Genomic DNA, 20,586 nt, shown 5'->3' on the forward strand with positions numbered 1-20,586 from the left:
AGTTTGAAGGTGGACGTTCAGAAATAGAAATTTGAATTAGACATCTATATTTCTCACCCAAACAATATGGGTTTAATGCTTTTCTCTTTAAGGATTAAATCTAATGCTTTAAGTTGATGTAATTTAATTTAAGCAGCTTTGCAGTTTTACTTTTATATAAGCCAAACCAATTTGCTTTTGGATTAATCAACTCTTCTACTGAAATACACAATTATCTATGAGAAAATGGAATGTTGCCTATTGCAGAAAAACCAAAGGAAACATTAATTTTTTTTGAGAAAAATACACTTTTCCAAAATCAGTCTATAAGTGAGTCTAGACTTGACCGAAATAACTTGATCTTTAATTTTTTTTTTTGCATTTTTTTTTGTGATCATAAATCTTAAATAGATTTTGGTTCAATAGAACTTTAAATCTGAGAATAAATTTTGTGAAATGTTTTGCTAATAAAAACAGTACTAAATGTGACATTAATAGTTGCATTTGTTCAACTCTTTAAAAGGAAAAAAGTGACAACTATTGAATAATATTTAAGGTAAGTATTTTAATGTCTGATCTGATTATTTAACACTGGGTAGTGAATTTATGAGATTTTAAAAGAATAGATACCCTATTTTTGTATTATCAAATGAAGCTTATCAGTAGAGACTTGAAAGAGGAAACAACTAATTGCCTTATTCTTTTTTCATTTGTGTCACAGACACATGGATATTCTGGGGCCATGGGCTGGCAGGTCTTCTTTTCTGGTCATTACCATTGTGAAGGTTTCTTCATCTGTGAATACATGAATTTGGAGAACTCTTTCTAGGAGAACACGATCCAGCAAGGCTCATGCCATTTCATTCCCCAACTAGCAATTATTTAGTTTATTACTGTGTATCAGGCATTATCCTAGGTACTTACCGTTTATCAATTAATAAGATACTCATAACAATCTCTGGGTTAGATGCTATTTTCATCCCCATATTAGAGATGAGGAAGCTGAAGAATGGAGAGGTTAAGTCACTTGCCCATAGACACATGACTAGTAGGTTGCAGAATAGAAATTAAAATCTTGACAGACCAGCTTCTAGAATACAACACAGCATACAATGTTCCATAGTGTTTATATAATATCATGAAATATTTTTTGTTTACATTTTGTACTTTATAACATCCTTTTTTAGAGAAGAGTAGAAGATCACCCTTCAGTGATCCAAATCAGAAATAAAATAGTTCAATTGGTGTTGTTACTGTTGATCATCCTGGGTGTAAGATGATCACTTTAAGAGGAACAGCCTCCAGGTCTTGTCCAAGGTAATTGATCACTAAAACAGTGGGCTTCTGGAATCTTTATTTAGTCTTTTAAAGCAGATCAACTTAAAGAGAAAATCTAACCATCTGTTATTGACTGAATGTTTGTGTCCTCTCAAAAGTCATATGTTGAAATCCTAAACGCCAATGTGATGGTATTTAGAAGTGAGGCCTTTGGGAGGTAATGAGGTTTAGATGAGATGATGAGGGTGGGGCCCTCTTCGTGGGATTACTGTCCTTACAGGAGGAGGATGAGAGACCAGAGCCTTCTCTCTCTGCCATGAGGACACAGCGAGAAGGAGGTCATCTGCAAGCCAGGAAGAGGGTCCACACCAGAACCCAACCATGCTGACACCCTGAACTCAGACTTCCAGCCTCCAGAACTGTGAGAAATAGGTGTCTGTTGTTTAAGGCACTCAGGCTATGATATTTTGTTTTTGCAGCCAAGCAGACTAAAAGACTACAGATGGTTGAGAAATCTGTGTGAGTAGTACCTAGATTATTACTTAACATTATCCTAAATGTAAAACAAAAGAACATTGATAAAAAACACAACAAACAAAAAAGTTACTGATTGATGCCTATCCTCTAGAATTCTGAACTTTTCTCTCCTTGATCTATAAGATGCACTTTTATATGGTGATGAACTTCCACGGCAATTTTTAGTCAAAAATTCTCCTGATACACCAAAATATCATCAAAGTGGAAATTTTATTCTCACCTCAATGCCTTTTATTTCCCAACTAAGGCAAAGAAATATGCAAACCCACCCAAAAAATAGCCAGCCAGGGCCTCTGTGTCTGTGCCTAGATATTTTTCCTCTAGCCTGGGAAGCCTTGCCTAGTAGCTCTTTTCTTGCTATGGTAGAAAGAGTCTAATGACATTGAACCCAGGTCACATACACAGTTGGCCCAAGCTTACACTTAATCAATTGTCTTAGCCATTTTATGATTTTTATCTAATTGTTTATTCGTGGGCTGAGCTGATACCTTGCAGCCAAGCAAATTTTTATGGCTCTGTATATAATTTCTGAACAAATAGGGTGTATAATGGAAATGAAAATGCTGACATTGTGCTTTCTATAATGGCTTGAGTGGCCTCAGTATTACAAAGTATACTTTTATTGCATCCTTCTACCAAGTCATTTATATGAAGCATGGATTGAAATATAATTCAGGAGTGTGATGTTGGTACTTGAACCCAGTAGCTAGACTATGAAAACCATCAAACAAATAAACAGACAAACGCAAAAGATCCAGAAACAGAAAACAACTGACTCACTAAGGCCTCTAGTAATTTAGTCAGGGCCCTCAGAGTCTTTTAGAGTGTGTGTTTAAATCAGCCTTTTTGAATGAATAAAAATATTTCCCCTTAGTTCAGATCCATATCATTTTTGATTTGAAATATTAGGATAGTTGGGACTAATGTGCTTTTTGCCTAAATTAAAGAAAAAGCATCCTCATATTTTATTTGTTTTTAATAAAGGCTAATTGTATATACGTGTGTGTATAAGGGTAATATTTATCAAGAACCTACATTTCGGGAACAATGTTATTGATCCTATCTATCCTTTCTGTAATTTAACTTGAATATTTTTTTCACAAACTAGAAAGTAGAATAAGCTAGAAAATAGGAAAATGGAGAGGCCATTTCTCTCTTTGACAGTATTTACTAAATACCATCAAGGTAGTTAGGGCAGATTCCAGGCATTGGGTGACTAATTAGGAAGGTTGATTCTGAAATCTCACATGTTGATAAATTCAGCAAACATCATAATGGATTGATATTCTAGAGAGAACAGGAGGAGGTGAGTTACTAATTGAACATGGTCATCTTATCTAAGGTCTGCTTTTTCATGGTCTTTCTCTTTTCCTCTTCTTCTCTTTCCTGACCCCCACCCCTACCCCAATCTCATTGATTACAAAAGTGAGACTTAGGTGGGGAGATAAGATTAGCCTAGAAATACCAGAAATATTTACTTAATGAATGAGAGAATGGATGATTGCAAGAAAGAGGAGAAGGAGCTTATTTAGGGAAACATAGTTTCCAAAGACCTCGATGTACTAATTCAGTATTTGGGGCATTAGATTCTGCCAGAATTTTAGAAATACATTCTAAGTAGTGCAATTTTTTGGTTCTTAACATCATTCCTCCTTTTTGAGCTCTTTTTCCACCCCAAGTTTCTTATTCCCTGCCCTACAAGCTCTCAAGCGCCTTTTTGCTGCTTTTGGGTTTTTTTAAATCTCCCACTCTATTTAAGATATGCACCTCCCTACCCCACCCCTCATGTTTTCTCTCCTTCCTCTTCTACCCAATCAAATTTCAGAGAAATGCTGACATCTCAGCTAAATGCTGTTCTAACTGACATAATTCACACTAAGGTATAATAATGAGGAACAAATTCTCACAATGATTTTTTTTGCATTTTGAAAGAATATATTGTTTACCCAAATAATTGTCTGTGTGGGAAAATATTTCAGCTGAGAACTTTTCACATTCTTGGTCTATTCCAGCCACCTCCTTGCTCAGGCACTCTCAGTCATTCTGTTTAATCAGTATCTCTAGCCTAGGTGGAATGTTAGAAAGAGCATGGATATTGGAACTCAGACCTAGTGTCAAATACCAGCTCCCTCACCAGCTAGCTCAGTGACATTGAACAAGTTATCAAATCTTCATAACCGTTTGGGCCTTCCGCCAAAAATTGGTAACACCCCTACCTCATGAAACTGATACGAGAGGCCATATGTAAAGCACCCAGAAGAGTACCTTGCACATTGCAGCTACTTGATAAATATGATATCTATTGATTAAATGATTTGAATTTAATAGAATCATAAATGCTAAAGTAGGAAAGTACTTGAGATAATTGAATACATCCTCCTTATTTATAGATGAGAAAGCTGAGGTTCAGAGCAGTCAAGTGTCTTACCAAAGGTCATTAAATAATTAGAACTGGGGTTAGAATCTAGAGCTCAGGCATGATTTAATTAATCCTATTCATATTATTTTATACACCTACCCCTCAAAGCCCTGCACCATTTTGAATTTTCCTGGCTTCTTATTATTTTGCCCATCCACCAACACTCTATTTGAGGACAAATCACTCTTTCGTCTCTCATCTTTTTTTTTTTTTTCTGGAAGAGAAAATTGTCTTATTATCTCATAATTGTGGCCTAGGAAAGTAACTGGGCTGTTGCTCACTGAGTACTTTCTCCCTTCTGTGCTGTTCCTATTGATAAGTAGTTTCATAGCCTGTACTTTAAATCTGCCACATTTGATTCTCTTTCTGCATTGCTAATTTTCCCCCAGACAATTGGTCCTTATTTCTGCCTCCTCGAATATCTTCTAATGCTAGATTCAGTTGAAATGACCCTCTGCCTCTAGAACGTTATATTTTCTAAGTATTTCCTAGTCTAGGATGTAAAACGTACATATACATTTCATGGCAATGTTAATTTACTTCCATTGCAACTTAAAATGATTAAATAGCATGTTACAGATGTCATTCCCCCACACAGAAAGACACTGGCTTTCAAATTGTTATACATACCTTACTGCAAAACAGGGATAAAAATGTCTACATTCTCTAAAAAAGAAAATACTTTGTCTCAACGACAAAGAAACAAACAACCTAATTAAAAAATGGTCAAAAGATCCAAGCAGATATTTTTCCAAAGAAGATATACAGATGGTCAACAGGCACATGAAAAGATGTTCAATATCACTAATTATTAGGGAAATGCAAATCCAACCTACAATGAGATATCACCTCACACCTGTCAGAATGGCTATAATTAACAAGACAAGAAATAACCAGTGTTGGGGAGGATGTGGAGAAAAGGAAACTCTCGTACACTGCTGGTGGGAATGCAAACTGGTGCAGCCACTATGGAAAACAGGATGGAGATTCCTCAAAAAATTAAGAATAGAACTACCATACAATTTAGCTATTCCACTTCTGGGTATTTATCCCAAGAACATGAAAACACAAATGTGTAAAGATATATGCAATCCTATGTTCATTGCAGCATTATTCACAATAGCCAACACTTGGAAACAACCTAAGTGCCCATTAGTGGGTGAATGGATAAAGGAGATGTGGTATTTACAGAGAAGATGTGGAATACACTCAGCTAGAAAAAAAGATGAACTCTTGTCACTTGCGACAACATGGATGGACCTTGAGGGTATTATGCTAAGCCAAATAAGTCAGATGGAGAAAGACAAACATCGTATGATTTCACTCATAAGTAGAAAATAAAAACAACAACAAACAAACACATAGATACAGAGATTAGATTGGTAGTTAGAATTAGAAGGGAACGGGGGTGGGAGGAGGGCGAAAGGGGTGATAGGGCACACGTGTATGGTGATGGATGGTAATTAGTCTTTGGGTAGTGAACATGTTATAGTCTATACAGAAATCGAAATATAATGATGTACACCTGAAATTTAAAAAATGATAAAAACCAATGTTACCTTAGTTAAAAAAAATTCTTTGAAGTACATAAAAATAAGAAAATTCTTTGGTTGAAGCAGTCAGATTTAACACACCTCAGTTTCTGGATTTCTGGTTCTCTAATTGTTGTCTTACCTAATTTTCTCTCAATAGTTCTTGTAAATGTCCATATTGCTAGAAAAAAATCCCATAATATAATATGTAATTACTTAAATTTTTATAAATTATAAAATATTTTGAAAATCTATAAAATTGTATATTTCTGTTTTTAATATTAAGGAAATAAAACTTAGAGAGCTAAAGCTCCACTCCATCCTTCCACTTTTCTTTTTCCAAGAGCAATGATTACCTGAAGCTGGCCCTTGTCATTCTAAATCATGTTTTTACAATGGAAATACATACAGATATACACATAAACCATAAGTAGCATTGCTGTGTGTTGTAGGCAAATTACAATATCATATTGTAGATACTTTCGTGTAACTTTTTTTCCTACATTTTATGTTTGAAACGTGTGTTGAAATATGTATTTCTAAACCATGAATTTCAACTGGTAACAAAGGTTCTATTTTATAAATATACCAGAGTTATTTATCACATCCTGTATTTTGGCTATAATCAGTAATGCCTAGTGAACATTCCTGGACATGCTTCTTTTTGCACTCATGCAAGAGCATCTCCAGGGTGAATGCCTAAAAAAAGGAATTGCTGGTTTATCAGGTGTGAATATCTTAAACCTGACTACATATTGACAGATTATCTTCCACAGTGGTTTACACTTCCACCAGTAGTATAACATAATCCCCATTTCATCCTCCTCCTTGACAACTCGGTGTGGTACCAGTTTTTTAATTTTAATTTGTTTTCTAAAAATTAAAAAAAATTGATATTAGTTTTTTTCTTTAGGTATGAAAGGTGTTTTTGAGCCTAGAAGCAACGACACCCCAAAACAATGTGCACTCCTGGCTCCCCGATCTTGATTTCCTAATACAGATCCTTACTGAAAGGAACCAGGGTTCCTAGGAGAATTTACTGTTTCCAGGGCTGGTTCAGGGAAAGTACGAGATGAGCCTGGAACATCTTATTGTTCCAGAAAGTGCTCAAAAAAAGAGAGAAACAAAATAATGCAGGACCGGTTTGATGGGACTTTCATTGGCCAAATCTAGAACAATTCAAGCATCAAAAATGAATAATGGCCAAAATGAATTATAACATATTGGGAAAATAAACTATACTGATACCAAAAAATGAATAACAACAATATAATACAGGTAAAAGGAATGCGTCCAATGACAAAAATAATACAATTTAGCAACAGGTTGATGTCCTTTATACAAGGGAAAACAATCCATGGATTGGGGGAGTACAGTGCCTCACAAGCAGTGGCTCACTCTTCCGGAGGGATTTGGGGCAGTTTTACAGAGGTTAGAAGAGGCAAGGTGGAAAGAGGGCATGATTGGCTAGGTGGTCGGAGATTTCCTTACAAGACTAGCTGGTCCCATATTCTAGGGTAAGGTAAGCTAGCTAAAGCTAAGTTGGAGGATTGTGATCGGTGTATGTTAGGTTTCCTTGACAGGTATATCCCATAAATGCCGACTGAATTAGGTTTAGATTTGTGACATGGGCTGGGCCACTGGGGTGTCCTCCATTTCGTGTGTTATGATATAAGAATTAAGTTCATCAAATGATAGAGTTATAAAGCCACCATTTTGCAAAAAACTGTAAAAATTGATATGGACAAATATTATTGCTGGATGCTAAAACCAAAGGTTAAATTTTGTTGACAAATAAGATATTTACATATTCAAAGTATTTTGCCAAAGATTATTGACTAATTATAAAGGAATTAAAAGTTACTTTTAAAGCAAAGAAATCTGGCAGAAACTACCTTAACCAAGTGATTAGGTTAACGTAACCAAGAATGGAATAAGCTGACATCGAGTGCCTCCTGATATGATGCTTTGAGAAAGATGCTATAACACAGATGTCATATTTCTGACAAAAATGCATAAGCTGAATTGAACAATGAAGAAACAATGAGAAAAATCCAAATTGAGGGATATACTACAGAACATTGGGCTTGTGCCCTTTAAAACACCAACATCATGAAAGAGAAAGAAAAAGAAGGAACTGTTCCATATTAAAGGAGACAAAAGAAACTGTGAAGACTATCAGTGAAATCTGAATGTGAATTAAGTTATATAATAATATTATATCAATGTTAAATTTTTAAAATTTGGTACGTGGTTATGTGAGAGAAATATTTAAGGGTGAAGGGTTACGATTTCCGCAAATTGTTGCCAAATGTTTCAACCTCCTCAAAAGAATAAGAATATGTTATTTTATTATCATGAATGTACATGTCTTGACTATTCTTGGCAGTATTTGTTTCATAATAATTTTAGAATATTCCCCTTAAAAACCTATTTGGGATTTAGTTTAATTGCATTGAATTTATAGTTTAATTTGGGGAAAAACTGACAACTTTATGATATTGCATCATTCTATCCAAGATTGTGATATATCTCATATTTTTAACAGGTCTTTTATATTCTTCAATAAAGTTTTATACTTTTTTTTTTAGATTTATTGCTTTTGCCTTGTTAAGAATTAAACTTTGTAATTGTTTGTGGTAATATATAGAAATGAAGTTGGTTCATATATTTGTCTCACTGAACTCTCCAAATAATTCTAATTGCATATCTGTGGATTCTCAGAATATTCCACATAGACAAGCATATCATCCTCTAAATAATGTCAGATTTTTTTCCTCCTTTGCTTCTTAATCTTCTTGTATTTTTTAATCTTCTTTCATATTTTATTGCACTAGTTAGGTGCTACAGCTCATTATTGGTTCCTGACCCTAAATAGAGCACTTTCAACTACTGAGAATGCACTGTAGCTTTAGGTTAATATCTTTATCAAACTGATGAAGCTCTCTTTTTTTCCTAGTTTACTTAGAACTTATTTTTATTACCATGAATGTCTTTGGATTTATCAAACATCTTTTATTCTGTAAACATAGGAATTGTATTTTTTTCCTTTCATCTAAATGTGGTGAATTACCTTGATACATTTTTCCCATATTAAAACATCTTTGGATGTCTGAAGTAAATTCTTTTTGGTCTTGATGAATTTGTCTATACATTCTGAAATCACATTGACAATATTTCATTTAAGTCTTTTGAACTTATATTCATAAATAAAACCAGCTCATGCTTTTCCTGTCTTAAATCGTCCTTGTCTTCTTAATTAACAATAGCATATTAGTCCACGCATTTTATTCTTTTTCTGTAGTCTGGATCTTTGTTCTCTGTAGATTTAGTGAAAGTCACTTGTAAAATTATATGGATCTAGTATTTTTTTAAAAGTATTGTCATGCAGAGCTTTAGAGTTTACAAAAGTTATTTGGAATACCAATTGTACAAGAAGTGTAGATATTATTATTCTCATTTTATAGTTGAAGAAACTGAGGTGTAGAAATTAGAAGACTTTCCTTATGGTCGTGTGGCATTCACACAGAGAAGGGACTAGGAATAGAACCACAGTCTTCTCACCACAGCCCCATCTTCCTTTCCTTCCCTTTGTCTTTTTCATTTGTTGAAACACACTTGATTAAGTAGAAGCTGGAGCTGTGGTGGGTGGTTTTACTCTGTTTTCAAGGCCTTACTCTGTCATCACTAAGGCCACAAGTGACCAAAAGTGTCAACAAGCGATACCCTTTGATAGATGATCTCCAAGGAGCATAATTCTGCAGATATGTAAATGCAAAGAACATTTGGAAACTGCCGGAATGCCCAGTTAATATTTGGATCACCTTGCAGGGTTTCTGTACTTATTTTCTCTAGGGAAGAATAGTAATGTCCTAGAAACTGGAGGGATTTGGATTCTTACATCTGTTGTTTTCCGAGGTCTTAATTTGATTTTGTAGTCCTCTTGATAGGGACCATCAGGTGGTGACTGTATTATATGCAGACTTCAGAGTTTCACTCTCCTGCCACTTGATGAAAGCTCTCTTGAGAGCACAAATGCAAATACTCTCACTTCAGCAGGCAGAGTTTAATCTGCGGCCCTGGTGTGTGGATTCTCCATCATGGAGTAAGATTCACTAAATCTGTCTTTTGCTATGACTCTGGGGAAGCCATCACTTGTCATCCTGCCCAGTAGAGCATGTTGTAGCACCTGCTTTATATTGCACCTTGCCACAAAGTATCCTGTCCGGTAGAACATCAAACAGCCAAGTATTCTCATTTATCCAAATGCCAGGGGAGAAAAGTGTATATAATGAACTGAGCCAAAGTTCAAAGGTACTACTATGTTCATTTTTCCCTTTAATAAAAGATAATTATAGAGAAATAACTAAACCTCACAAACACACAATTGTCTACTTTCAAAGTTGGAATGATGCTTCTCCTACATTAAGAAAATTGAGTAGAAGTTAACATAAGTTTTAAGGTAAACCTTCACCTAAAATAGGATTTTGCAAAATTTTCAAAAAGTCTCTCAGCTTTATTTTATTTTAAATTTATAAACTCCTTGTAATTTATTTTTTACTATTTTCCATTTTCAGAAATATCTGGCATTTTGAAAGAAGCAAACATGAAATACCTACACTTTCCTATAAGCTAGAACATTTAATATTTGTGATAAGCCTGTGAAAAGGGTATTGTTATTCCTAATTTAAAGATGAAGAACTTTAAGTTAGAAAAGTTTAGGGAATATGCCCAAGATCATTACAATTTCCTCCTAAAATCAATTTCCCCCTTCACTGTTTCATTCTTGTGACAGACCTATCACAGGATTTACTCTAATGATTTACTCTGTGTGCCACTTTTCCCCAATGCTACCTACCATGAGCTAAAGGAAGGCAATTCTATTTCCAGCTCAGGGGTAATTTGAATCTTCTAAGCCTGTCATAGATACCCTACTTTCCTTGCCTGGGTTTCGGTTAGTGTTAGACATAGGGCACAGTTCTGATCAATGTTATATTAAGGAAGATCTGCTAGAGAGCGATTCTGGAAAGATTTTTTAACTCTTAAAAAGAGACCCAAGGAAGAGGGCTACCCTTTCCCTCTACTGTGTGTTTTCTCTGCATGCGATAACTGCTGTGCCAGAGATTTTGAGGCCTTGAGGGGAGCCCGCATGAGAATAAGACCAATTCTCTGAGGAAGGCAGAGAAGAAAGAGAGAAACTTTCTAGATCTCTGAGGGCATCGTTACGTTTCTGAATTGACCAACTTTGGAGCCATTTCAACTCAGGTCTTCTTACTTTGAAGAGAAATCCAGTCAACTTTGTTGAAGTTATTTGAGCTACATCCAAAGTCATCCTAAATGATACACAATCCAGGATGTCAGACTCAAAAACCAGCAACAATCTTTCATGGAAACACCCACAACACGTAGCCTCCATGGGTCTCCATTTTTCGCTGAATAATTATAGCTGTCAATTAGAATTAACATCTCCTTTAGAAACAGAGTTCACCAATTCAAATGCCTACCGAAGCCAGTCAGTTAACCTAAACGAGTAGGGCACATTTTTGGAAGCCTGGAGAACAGAGACCCACCTTAAAGCAGAGCAATAAAACTAACCACCAGCAAGTTGCTGCCCAGTATTTCCAGACCTTCTGAAGTTCTGAGAGAAGCCTCAAACCCAGTCTTTTGGGGGGAGAGTCTCTTGATTTTTAAATTTTGGCCACCAATTCATTTTAAAAATATGCAAGCCAAGCAAAGTATGCATATAAACTATATCGGGTGCGTTAGTCATAGTTTTGCAACCTCCACCTTAGAAGACTACAGTTTTATTATACCTATAATTTTATTGCATCACATATAAAATAAATCCTGTGATTTTTATACTAGCCTTCAAGAAACAAACCCAGTGGTACCAAGGAGATGGTTCTTTATCACCACTCTAACCCCAGCAGAAACAGCACAAACTGGGCCTAGGGCAAGCTGCGTGATTGACACCTAGGAGGGTGTTTTGTTTTGAGAAATTGTTTCATCTGCAGAAATTTTAAGTTTTAGTTCTCAAGAAAAATAGTATTTTTTTGTGAAAAGTTTGCTTTTATGACTCCAAAATGTTCCAAAGAATTTTTTAAAGTTTTAGGACTGAAGGAAGGTTATGGCAATAATTTGAAATTCATCTGCTGCTAGATTGAAATGTCACAGGCTTACTCCGGTCTTTAAGGTATAGCCAGAGTTTAAGAATGAGTGAACTCAGGAAACGGCTTTGGAATTTTATGATCCCAACTTGACAGATCTTAGCCTGGAAGAATGTTAGTGGAAAAAATGTTCTTTAGTCTCTTTGCTTTTTAACTGCATTTTTCCTAATTATTAATGTAATATATGACCATTCTAGAACATTTGGAAAGAAGTAAAAAATCATAAAATATCAGAATGTACATTAATAAAATTATTGCCAGAGGAAACCACTACTGATATTTTGGCATAATTTCTCTCAATGCTTTTATTTTTCCAAATTTTTATGTTACCTATTTGGAATCATGTTACATAATCATTTCTGTATCTTGTTTTCTCACTTTAGCATCATTGAGTCTAAATTTTAAGTCTGAATTTTGAAGCCACACAAATTTGTGATAAATTATTTCATATAACAACACATTTTTTTTCTTTCTGCCTGGAAGCCTTTAAGATTTTTAAAATTTATGTTTGAAATTCAAATGTTTTGCTAGCATATACCTTACACTAATTTTGCTTGGAATGCATTTGATTTGTGGAAATACTTCTCTTCATCTCATGAACATTTCTTTTAAATATTCTGCTTCTGTTCCAATTGTTGTGGGCTCTTCTGGAAAACTTAATTCTTAAGTTAAATCTCAGTTGTTTTTCCTCTCACAGCTTTATTAAAAAAATAATTTCAGGATTTTTCTTTGTCATTTGAGACATATTCAAATTTTTTATTGAAAATATTAATAATTCAAACTCTTGGTTCTCCCTCTTATAATACCTTTTTATAGGCCCAGTTTTATCTCTTTGTTATACTTTATATAGCATCATGAAGAAATATCATTTGGAAGACTGTGTGCTAAAAGGCAAGGTGATGAGAGTTCTTCAGGCATCTCATACAGACCCCACTATAAGCTAGAACATCCTTTGGTACCTTCTGCTAATATGTAGAGTTACCCACTACCTGCTTACCCACTTAGTACCCATTTCCACAAGCAAGTGAGAATTGTGGGTGCAATGCAACTCTTCCCGCTTCTGGTCAGCTCTTGTCATGTTGCAGACTGGAAAGTGATTGTACCTGAATTAAAGTTGGAAGTTAAGAGCTTAAATTTACAGTTTATCATAGTAAGTTGATTACATGTGTTTATCTTCATGTTTATATGAAAAATTAGAATGGAGTGAAGAAAGAAAAAAGTTATAAACACAAAAAGATTATATGTGAGTAGAACTAAGAGAATGACAAATGTGACAACAGAGGATAAGGGATTCCAACCAGTTTTGGAAAGATATAAGGTAGACAAGAGAGTAATAATATGAATAGCAGAGAAGGCTAAAATATAAATACTCCTAGAACGAGACAACTATGAGAAAAATCTACCCATTAGAACCCCAGAGATTCTCAGGGAACACTGAAGGCCAATATGAGGCTTGGGATAGAAAAACACGGTGAAATGTTAGAAAGCTCTCTCCCAATACCACACAACCAGGATACTGCCCCTCCCCAGTCCCTGCAGGAGATACGTGACTTTTCACTGGAGGATTTCTCAACTGTGGAGCATCAGTCACAGAGGAGGGTGTGACGGAAGGCAGGGCTGACGCTGGGGGGTAATGTGGGGAAGTTTGCATCTGAATTATGAGGTCCCCGCACTTCTTCCCATGTTCATTCTCAGAAAGCAGACAATCAGGCATGTGTAAGATTTTTCTTTGAAGCTCTGACCAAGATAACCTTAATGTTTCTCTCACCTTGACTTTTCAGTCTGGTTGGTCCTGACTATAGGCCTCTGACCTCCCTTTTCTTAGAGCATTTACTTTAGAAAACTTGCAATTATAAATTCTTTCTCTGCCCCTTTGAGATGTAAATCTTCAACAACCTGGAAATGCCTTTTTCCGGGACATGGGAGCTATCCCTTTGAAATATAATCATCAAAAAAGATGGTGCCCCAATCTCCCAGTCTCTGTGGGAGGGTAGGAGCCTAACTTCCATGGGTGTGAATTCACAAACACAGGTGGCCTAACCACATTGACCAGACTGCTCCCAACATACTCCAGCACTTTTCCAGTAGCTCACACCGGTGCTTAAAAACTCTCTTTTGTTTCATAGGAATTGAGTTCAATCTCTCCCTCCTCTTGTAATAGTCTTGAATAAATCTTCCTTGCTTTTTTCATTTCATCCAGTGTAGGTTGTCTTCAACAACTCAAAAGTCTCAGAGAAAAAGCCTACAGATACTAACTAAAGAAAGGTGGTACTTCTCTATGGCTTCTTTATATGCCATTAGCTCGAGTTTATTAGTAGTGTCACTTAAATGTTCTATATCCTATCAATTTTGATCTGTATCATATCAGTTACCTAAAGAAGTATGTTAAATTTTGTGTTATGATGGTTATTTTGTTGATTTTTCCTTAAAATGTCAATTTTTTGCTGTCTACATTTTGAGGCTACATATTGGGTACCTAGAAGTTAAAAAATACTATTTCTTCATAGTAAGGTTCACTTTTTTATCAAAATGTAGTTAGTCCAGTTATCATTAGTAATACTTTTTCCTTAAAGTTTGTTTAATCTGATATTAATATAGCCACCTCAGCTTTATTTTGCTTAGTATTTTCCTAGTATGTTCTCTTTCTTTTTTTCATAGCCACTCTTTCTCAGATCTTGTTTTTTTGGTTTTCACCTTGTTAACAGATCAAAGCTGAAATTTCATGTTTAATCTTACCTGACAATCTCTTTAACAGATTCATGTAATACACTTACATTTTTCATTCCAAAAAAAATATGTTTGAATTCATTTCTTCCATTTATTTTTTTGTTTTCTAGTTATACTGCTTCTTCATGGCTTTTTTTGTGTGTGATTTCCTGCCTGCTTTGTGTTAGTAGGCAAATGTAACAAGATCTAAATTTAAATGATATTTCTGTGTTCCCTCCTAATAATTCAAGGTTGTAAGATTATATTCATTCTGAACAAATCCTCTGTCATCTTAGAGGTTGTCATTCAAGGTTTTAGTTTCACAAATGTTACTTCCAAAATTAGTAAATTTATTAGTATTATTTTACACACCAGTATCCGTTTAGATTCATTCTTGACCATTTTTCTTGAGTTTTAGGTCTTCCTTTGAGAATAATTTTTCTTCTTCTTGACAGACATCTTTAGACTTAGATCACTGAGAGCCTCTTGGTGGTAAACTCTTTAATTTTTATTTTTGAAAATACCTTTATCTTGTTTTTATTGTTGAATTACAATTTGGTATTTTACAAATCATAAATTGATGGGAAAATGTGGTCAATTTCCTGATAAAAAATATTTATCAAGAATCACTCCATTTTCCCACTGTTTTATTTATTTATTTTTTTGGTTATTGTGTTGCTTAGTCTAATGTCAGACTAAATAATATCCCTTTCTAGTTAATGTCTTTTCCTTCTAGTTGCTTTTAATACCTTCTTTTTGACTCTGATATTTACAATTTTACCATTAGGTGTCCAAGTATGTATTTCCTATTATTTATTTTGCTTGCAATTTGTTAGAGTCTCTGAATTTGAGAATGTACATCTTTCATGAATTCTGGGAACTTCTCAGATGTTCTCTTTGAATGTCACTTCTCCTCCATCCTCTGTTTTCTTCTGGAACTTCTAATTTAGGCATGATTCTTTCCTCTATTTCTTGGCCTCTCTCAGTTTCCATCTCTGTCTTTCTGGGCTCTTTTCTGATTATTTTTTATGATGTCCATGATACTTATGGTTTTAGTTTTACCTTTTATTTTTTAAAAACATTTTAAATCTTCTTATTTAAGGTTTGACATTTAGTAAGTCAACCACCTGAAATTCTTCCTGACTTTTTCCCTGTAGATTCTCATTCATGGTGGCTAGTTTCATTATGTATTTTTAAAAATTAGATTTTATTTTTAGAATTGGACAAATGCTATGAGGCTCAAGCTGTTGTATTAATTTTTTTTTTTTTTTGGTCAGGAACTCTAGACCATTACCAAACTGAGACATCTCTTCAGCTCTTTTCTTGGTACTCTCTGGGCCATTGTAATGATGTACATTTGAATCCCTAACTGTGAAAAGAGGACTTTGATTATGATTTCTGGAGCTGACATTTATTCCATCCAACTTCCAGGCCAAGCAGTCAAGTGTCTTTTTGTTTTCTTTTTCATTTTTTTAAACTGGCAGTTGAGATCAGATTTTTTTTTCCAGTACGTCTTCACTGAGGGTAGCTTTATCAGGCACCTTATCTTCACTTTATCTCTCAGTTTTAAGGCCCCCGAAATGTACCCTAATTCTTTAGGAGCTCCTCTATGCATTTTAAAGGGTGTTTATTATTTATCCCAGTATCTCTTGGTGCTTGATAATGGGAGATTTTTCAAGATATTTAGTCTGCTGTTTAATTATAAATAGAGGTCAATCCAATCATTCTTTATTGAAAGACGAATATATAAGAATTTACCAAGACCTAGGCGTTCAAATGTGTGTCAAATAGAAACATAGTAAAGCAAAGTAGAAAGATTTTTTTAGGGCTCTCTTAGGTTTGTTTTCTAAAGATTTTACTTCTTATTGTGCGTTATATCTTTAAGAAGATAAGACTCCTTTAAAGTTCAGAGTTAAAGAAAATAAACTGAAAAGAAATTAGGCAAAATGTCTGCATAGATTTCTATTTCAAAGAATAAAAGAGCCCCTGGGAATATATCTAAGTGCCTGAGGTTGAGCATAAAGAAGGAGAAAATAAAGCCAGAGTGCTCTTGCCTCAAGAGTAAAAAAAAAAAAAAAAAAAATCCTAAGTACTGCAAGTATGAAAGGCTTGCCTCTTCTTTTTAACTTTTGAAGCCCTTTTATGTCCCACTGGCATTCTAAAGCCCACTTTGCTCTTTCCTCCTGTATTGGGCCCAGATAATGAAATGTCTTGTGGTGACTAATCTGTCAACAATAAGAAAAACATCTATTTAAATGACAGACACTTCCTGTTCTTTATTATTAAACCAGCGTCTCTAGTCTCCAAACGCATTTTTCTTGCTGATAGCCTGGGTTTTGATTGTTTATCTACTTTTATTAGTGCATCTGCCAAAACTTGAACTGGTTAAGCATTGATGTTTTTCATTTTATACAGCGAATCTTGTTTGTTGTGTTTTGATACTACAAACAAGATAAGAATATAATTACAAGGTCATTTAAAAGAAACTGACAGTACAGTTCTTTCTCATTCTCCTCTTTTTCCCTCTCTCCCTCCTTCTCCTTTCTTTCCCTCCTTCCCTCTTTCTCTGTCTCTTTTCATTCTCTGTCTCTTTCTCTCTTGTGTTTCCTTGGACAGATGGTATTTCTCTAGGAAATACCAGGAAACAGATATAATGAAGAAATGAAGAGGAGTTCAGCAGAAACAAAACTGTGGACATACCTCCAACCACTGATGACTTTGAAATTTGCCCCCAAACCCAAACCCAAGATGTACATAGAGCAACCGCTATATCCCTGATTCTTTTTAAATTCAATTTTATTTTTAATGGACTTTATTTTTTAACGCAGTTTTAGGATCACAGCAAAATTGAGCAGAAGGTACAGATATTCCCATATAATCCCTGCCCGTTACATGCATAGCCTCTTCCGTTATCCATATTCCCCACCAGAGTGGTACCCGTGTTACAATTAATATACCTATATTGACACATCATTATCACCCAGTCTGTAGTTTGTGTTAGGATTCACTCTTGCTGTTGTACGTTCTGAGTTTGTACAAAATTATAATGACATGTACCAACCATTATAGTATCACACACAGTGGTTTCACTGCCCTAAATATCCTCTATGCTTCACCTATTCATCCGTCCCTCCTTCCTGACCCTGGCAACCAACTGATTTTTTTTGATGTCTCCACAGTATTGCCTCTTTCAAAATGTCATGTAGTTGGAATCATACAGTATGTAGCCTTTTCAGATTGGCTTCTTTCACTCAGCAATAAGTATTTAAGTTCCTTACATGTCTTTTTATGGCTTGATAGCTCATTTCTTTTTAGCACTGAATAATATTCCATTGTCTGGATGTACAACATTTTGTTTATCTGTTCACCTACTGAAAGACATCTTGGTTGCTTTTAAGTTTTGTCAATTATAAAAAAAGCTGCTATAAACATTTTTGTGTGCACATGTTTTCAATTCCTTTGGGTAAATACCATGGAGAACAATTGCTGGATCAAATGTTAAGCGCATGTTTCATTTTCTAAGAAACAGCCAAACTGTCTTCCAAAGTGGCTGTACCATTTTGCATTCTCACCAGCGATGAGTGAGAGTTCCTGTTGCTCTCCATCCTCACCAGCATTTGGTGTTGTTAGCCATTCTAACAGGTGTGTAATGGTATCTCATTATTGCTTTAGTTTACATTTCCCTCACGACATAGGATGAGGAGCATCTTTTTATGTGCTTATTTGCCATCTGTATATCTTTTTTGAGGAAGTGTCTGTTAAGGTATTTGACCCACATTTTAATCAGGTTGTTTTCTTACTGTTGAGTTTTAGGAGTTTGTATGTTTTTGATAAGACCCCTTATTGGGTATGTCTTTTGCAAATATTTTCTCCCAGCGTATGGCTTGTACTCTCATGCTCTTGACCTTATGTTTCAAATAGCAGAAATTTTTAATTTTAGGGAGGTCCAACTTATCAATTCTTTCTTTCATGGTTTGTGCCTTCGGCGTTTTATCTAAAAAGTTATCATCAAACCCAAGGTCATCTAGATTTTCTCCTATTATCTTCCATATTTACAGTTTTGCATTTTATGTTTAGGTCTGTGATCCATTTTCAGTTAATTTTTGTGAAGGGTGTGAGGGCTGTGTCTAATTCATTTTTCTGCATATGGAAGTCCAGTTGTTCCAGTACCATTTGTTGAAAAGATTATATTTTCTCCATTGTATTGCCTTTGCTCCTTTGTCAAAGATAGATTGACTATATTTATGTGGGTCAATTTCTGGGCTCTCTATTCTGTTGCATTGATCTATTTGTCTATTCTTTTGCCAACACCACACTGTCTTGATTACTGTAGCTTTACGGTAAGCCTCGAAGTAGAGTAATGCCAGTTTTCCAACTGTGTTCTTCTCCTTCAATATTGTGTTGGCTATTCTCGGACTTTTGACTCTCCATATATACTTTAGAATAAATGTGTCAATATCCACAAAACACTTTTCTGGGATTTTGATTGGGACTGCATTGAATCTATATCAAGAGGGGAAGAATCGATATCTCAATAATACTGAATCTTCCTATCTATGAACATGGACTTTCTTTCCATTTCTTTAGTTCTTCTTTGATACCTTATATCAGAGTTTTGTAGTTTTCCTCATATAGACCTTGTATATATTTTGTTAGATTTATACCTAAGGATTTCATTTTTTTGAGTGCTATTTAAATGGTATTATGTTTCAATATCAAATTCCACTTGTTCATTGCTGGTATATAGGAAAGAAATTGACTTTTGCATATTAACTTTGTATCCTGCAACTTTACTATAATTGCTTATTAATTCCAGAAGTTTTTTAGTCGATTCTTTCAGGTTTTCTACATAGATAATCATGTTATCTGTGAACAAAGACAGTTTTGTTTCTTCCTTCCCAATCAGTATCCCTTTTATTTCCTTTTCTCATCTTAGCATTAGATAGGACTTCGAGTATGATGCTGAAAAGCAATGGTGAGAGGGGACATCCTTGTCTTGTTCCTGATCTTAGTGGGAAAGCTTTGTGTTTCCTACATTAAGTATGATGTGACTTGCAGGATTTTTGTAGATATTCTGTATCAAGTTGAAGAAGTTCCCCTCTGTTTCTAGTTTACTAAGAATTTGTATAATGAATGTGTGACAGATTTTTTCAAATACTTTTTTGGCATCTGTTGAATTGATCATGTGATTTTTCTTCTTTAGCCTGTTGACTAATTGATTTTCTTTAATTTTAACATTCTTTAATTTTAATTTTTAAATTAATTTTCTTTAATTAATTTCTTTAGCTTATTGATTAATTGATTTTCAAAAGTTGAACCAACCTTGCATTCTGGTGGTATGTTCAGAATGTTCATCTTTTGTCGAATTATAGGGAAAGGGAACCTTGTGAGAATTTACACTTTTACTCAGTTGCAAATAACGTATCCTGCTGCTGAATCACATCTTTCACTATGAATTTACCCTCTTTACCTCTGGTAATATTTTGTGCCTTGAGGTCTATTTATCTGTTGATAACATAGCAATAGCAGTTTTTTTTCATTAGTGTTTGCATGGTATGTTTCTACTATTCTTTTATTTTCAAACTTTTTGTTTTAGATGTGGCTCTTATAATTAGCATACAGCTAGATTTTGATTTTTTATTGTCTACCAATATTTGTCTTTTAACTAAAGCATTTATATTTATACTGTAGTTACTAAAATATTTGAGCTTAAATTAACCATCTTATTCCATGATTTTATTTATTTATTTATTTTATTTATTTATTTTTTTTGTGAGGAAGATCAGCCCTGAGATAACATCCATGCTAATCCTCCTCTTTTTGCTGAGGAAGACCGGCTCTGAGCTAACATCTATTGCCAATCCTCCTCCTTTTTTTTTTTCTTCCCCAAAGCCCCAGTAGATAGTTGTATGTCATAGCTGCACATCCTTCTAGTTGCTGTATGCGGGACGCAGCTCAGCATGGTGGA

This window comes from Ceratotherium simum, chromosome 4 (genome assembly GCF_057802395.1).
Source record: "Ceratotherium simum simum isolate JZ-2026a chromosome 4, ASM5780239v1, whole genome shotgun sequence".
Lineage (NCBI taxonomy): Eukaryota > Metazoa > Chordata > Mammalia > Perissodactyla > Rhinocerotidae > Ceratotherium > Ceratotherium simum.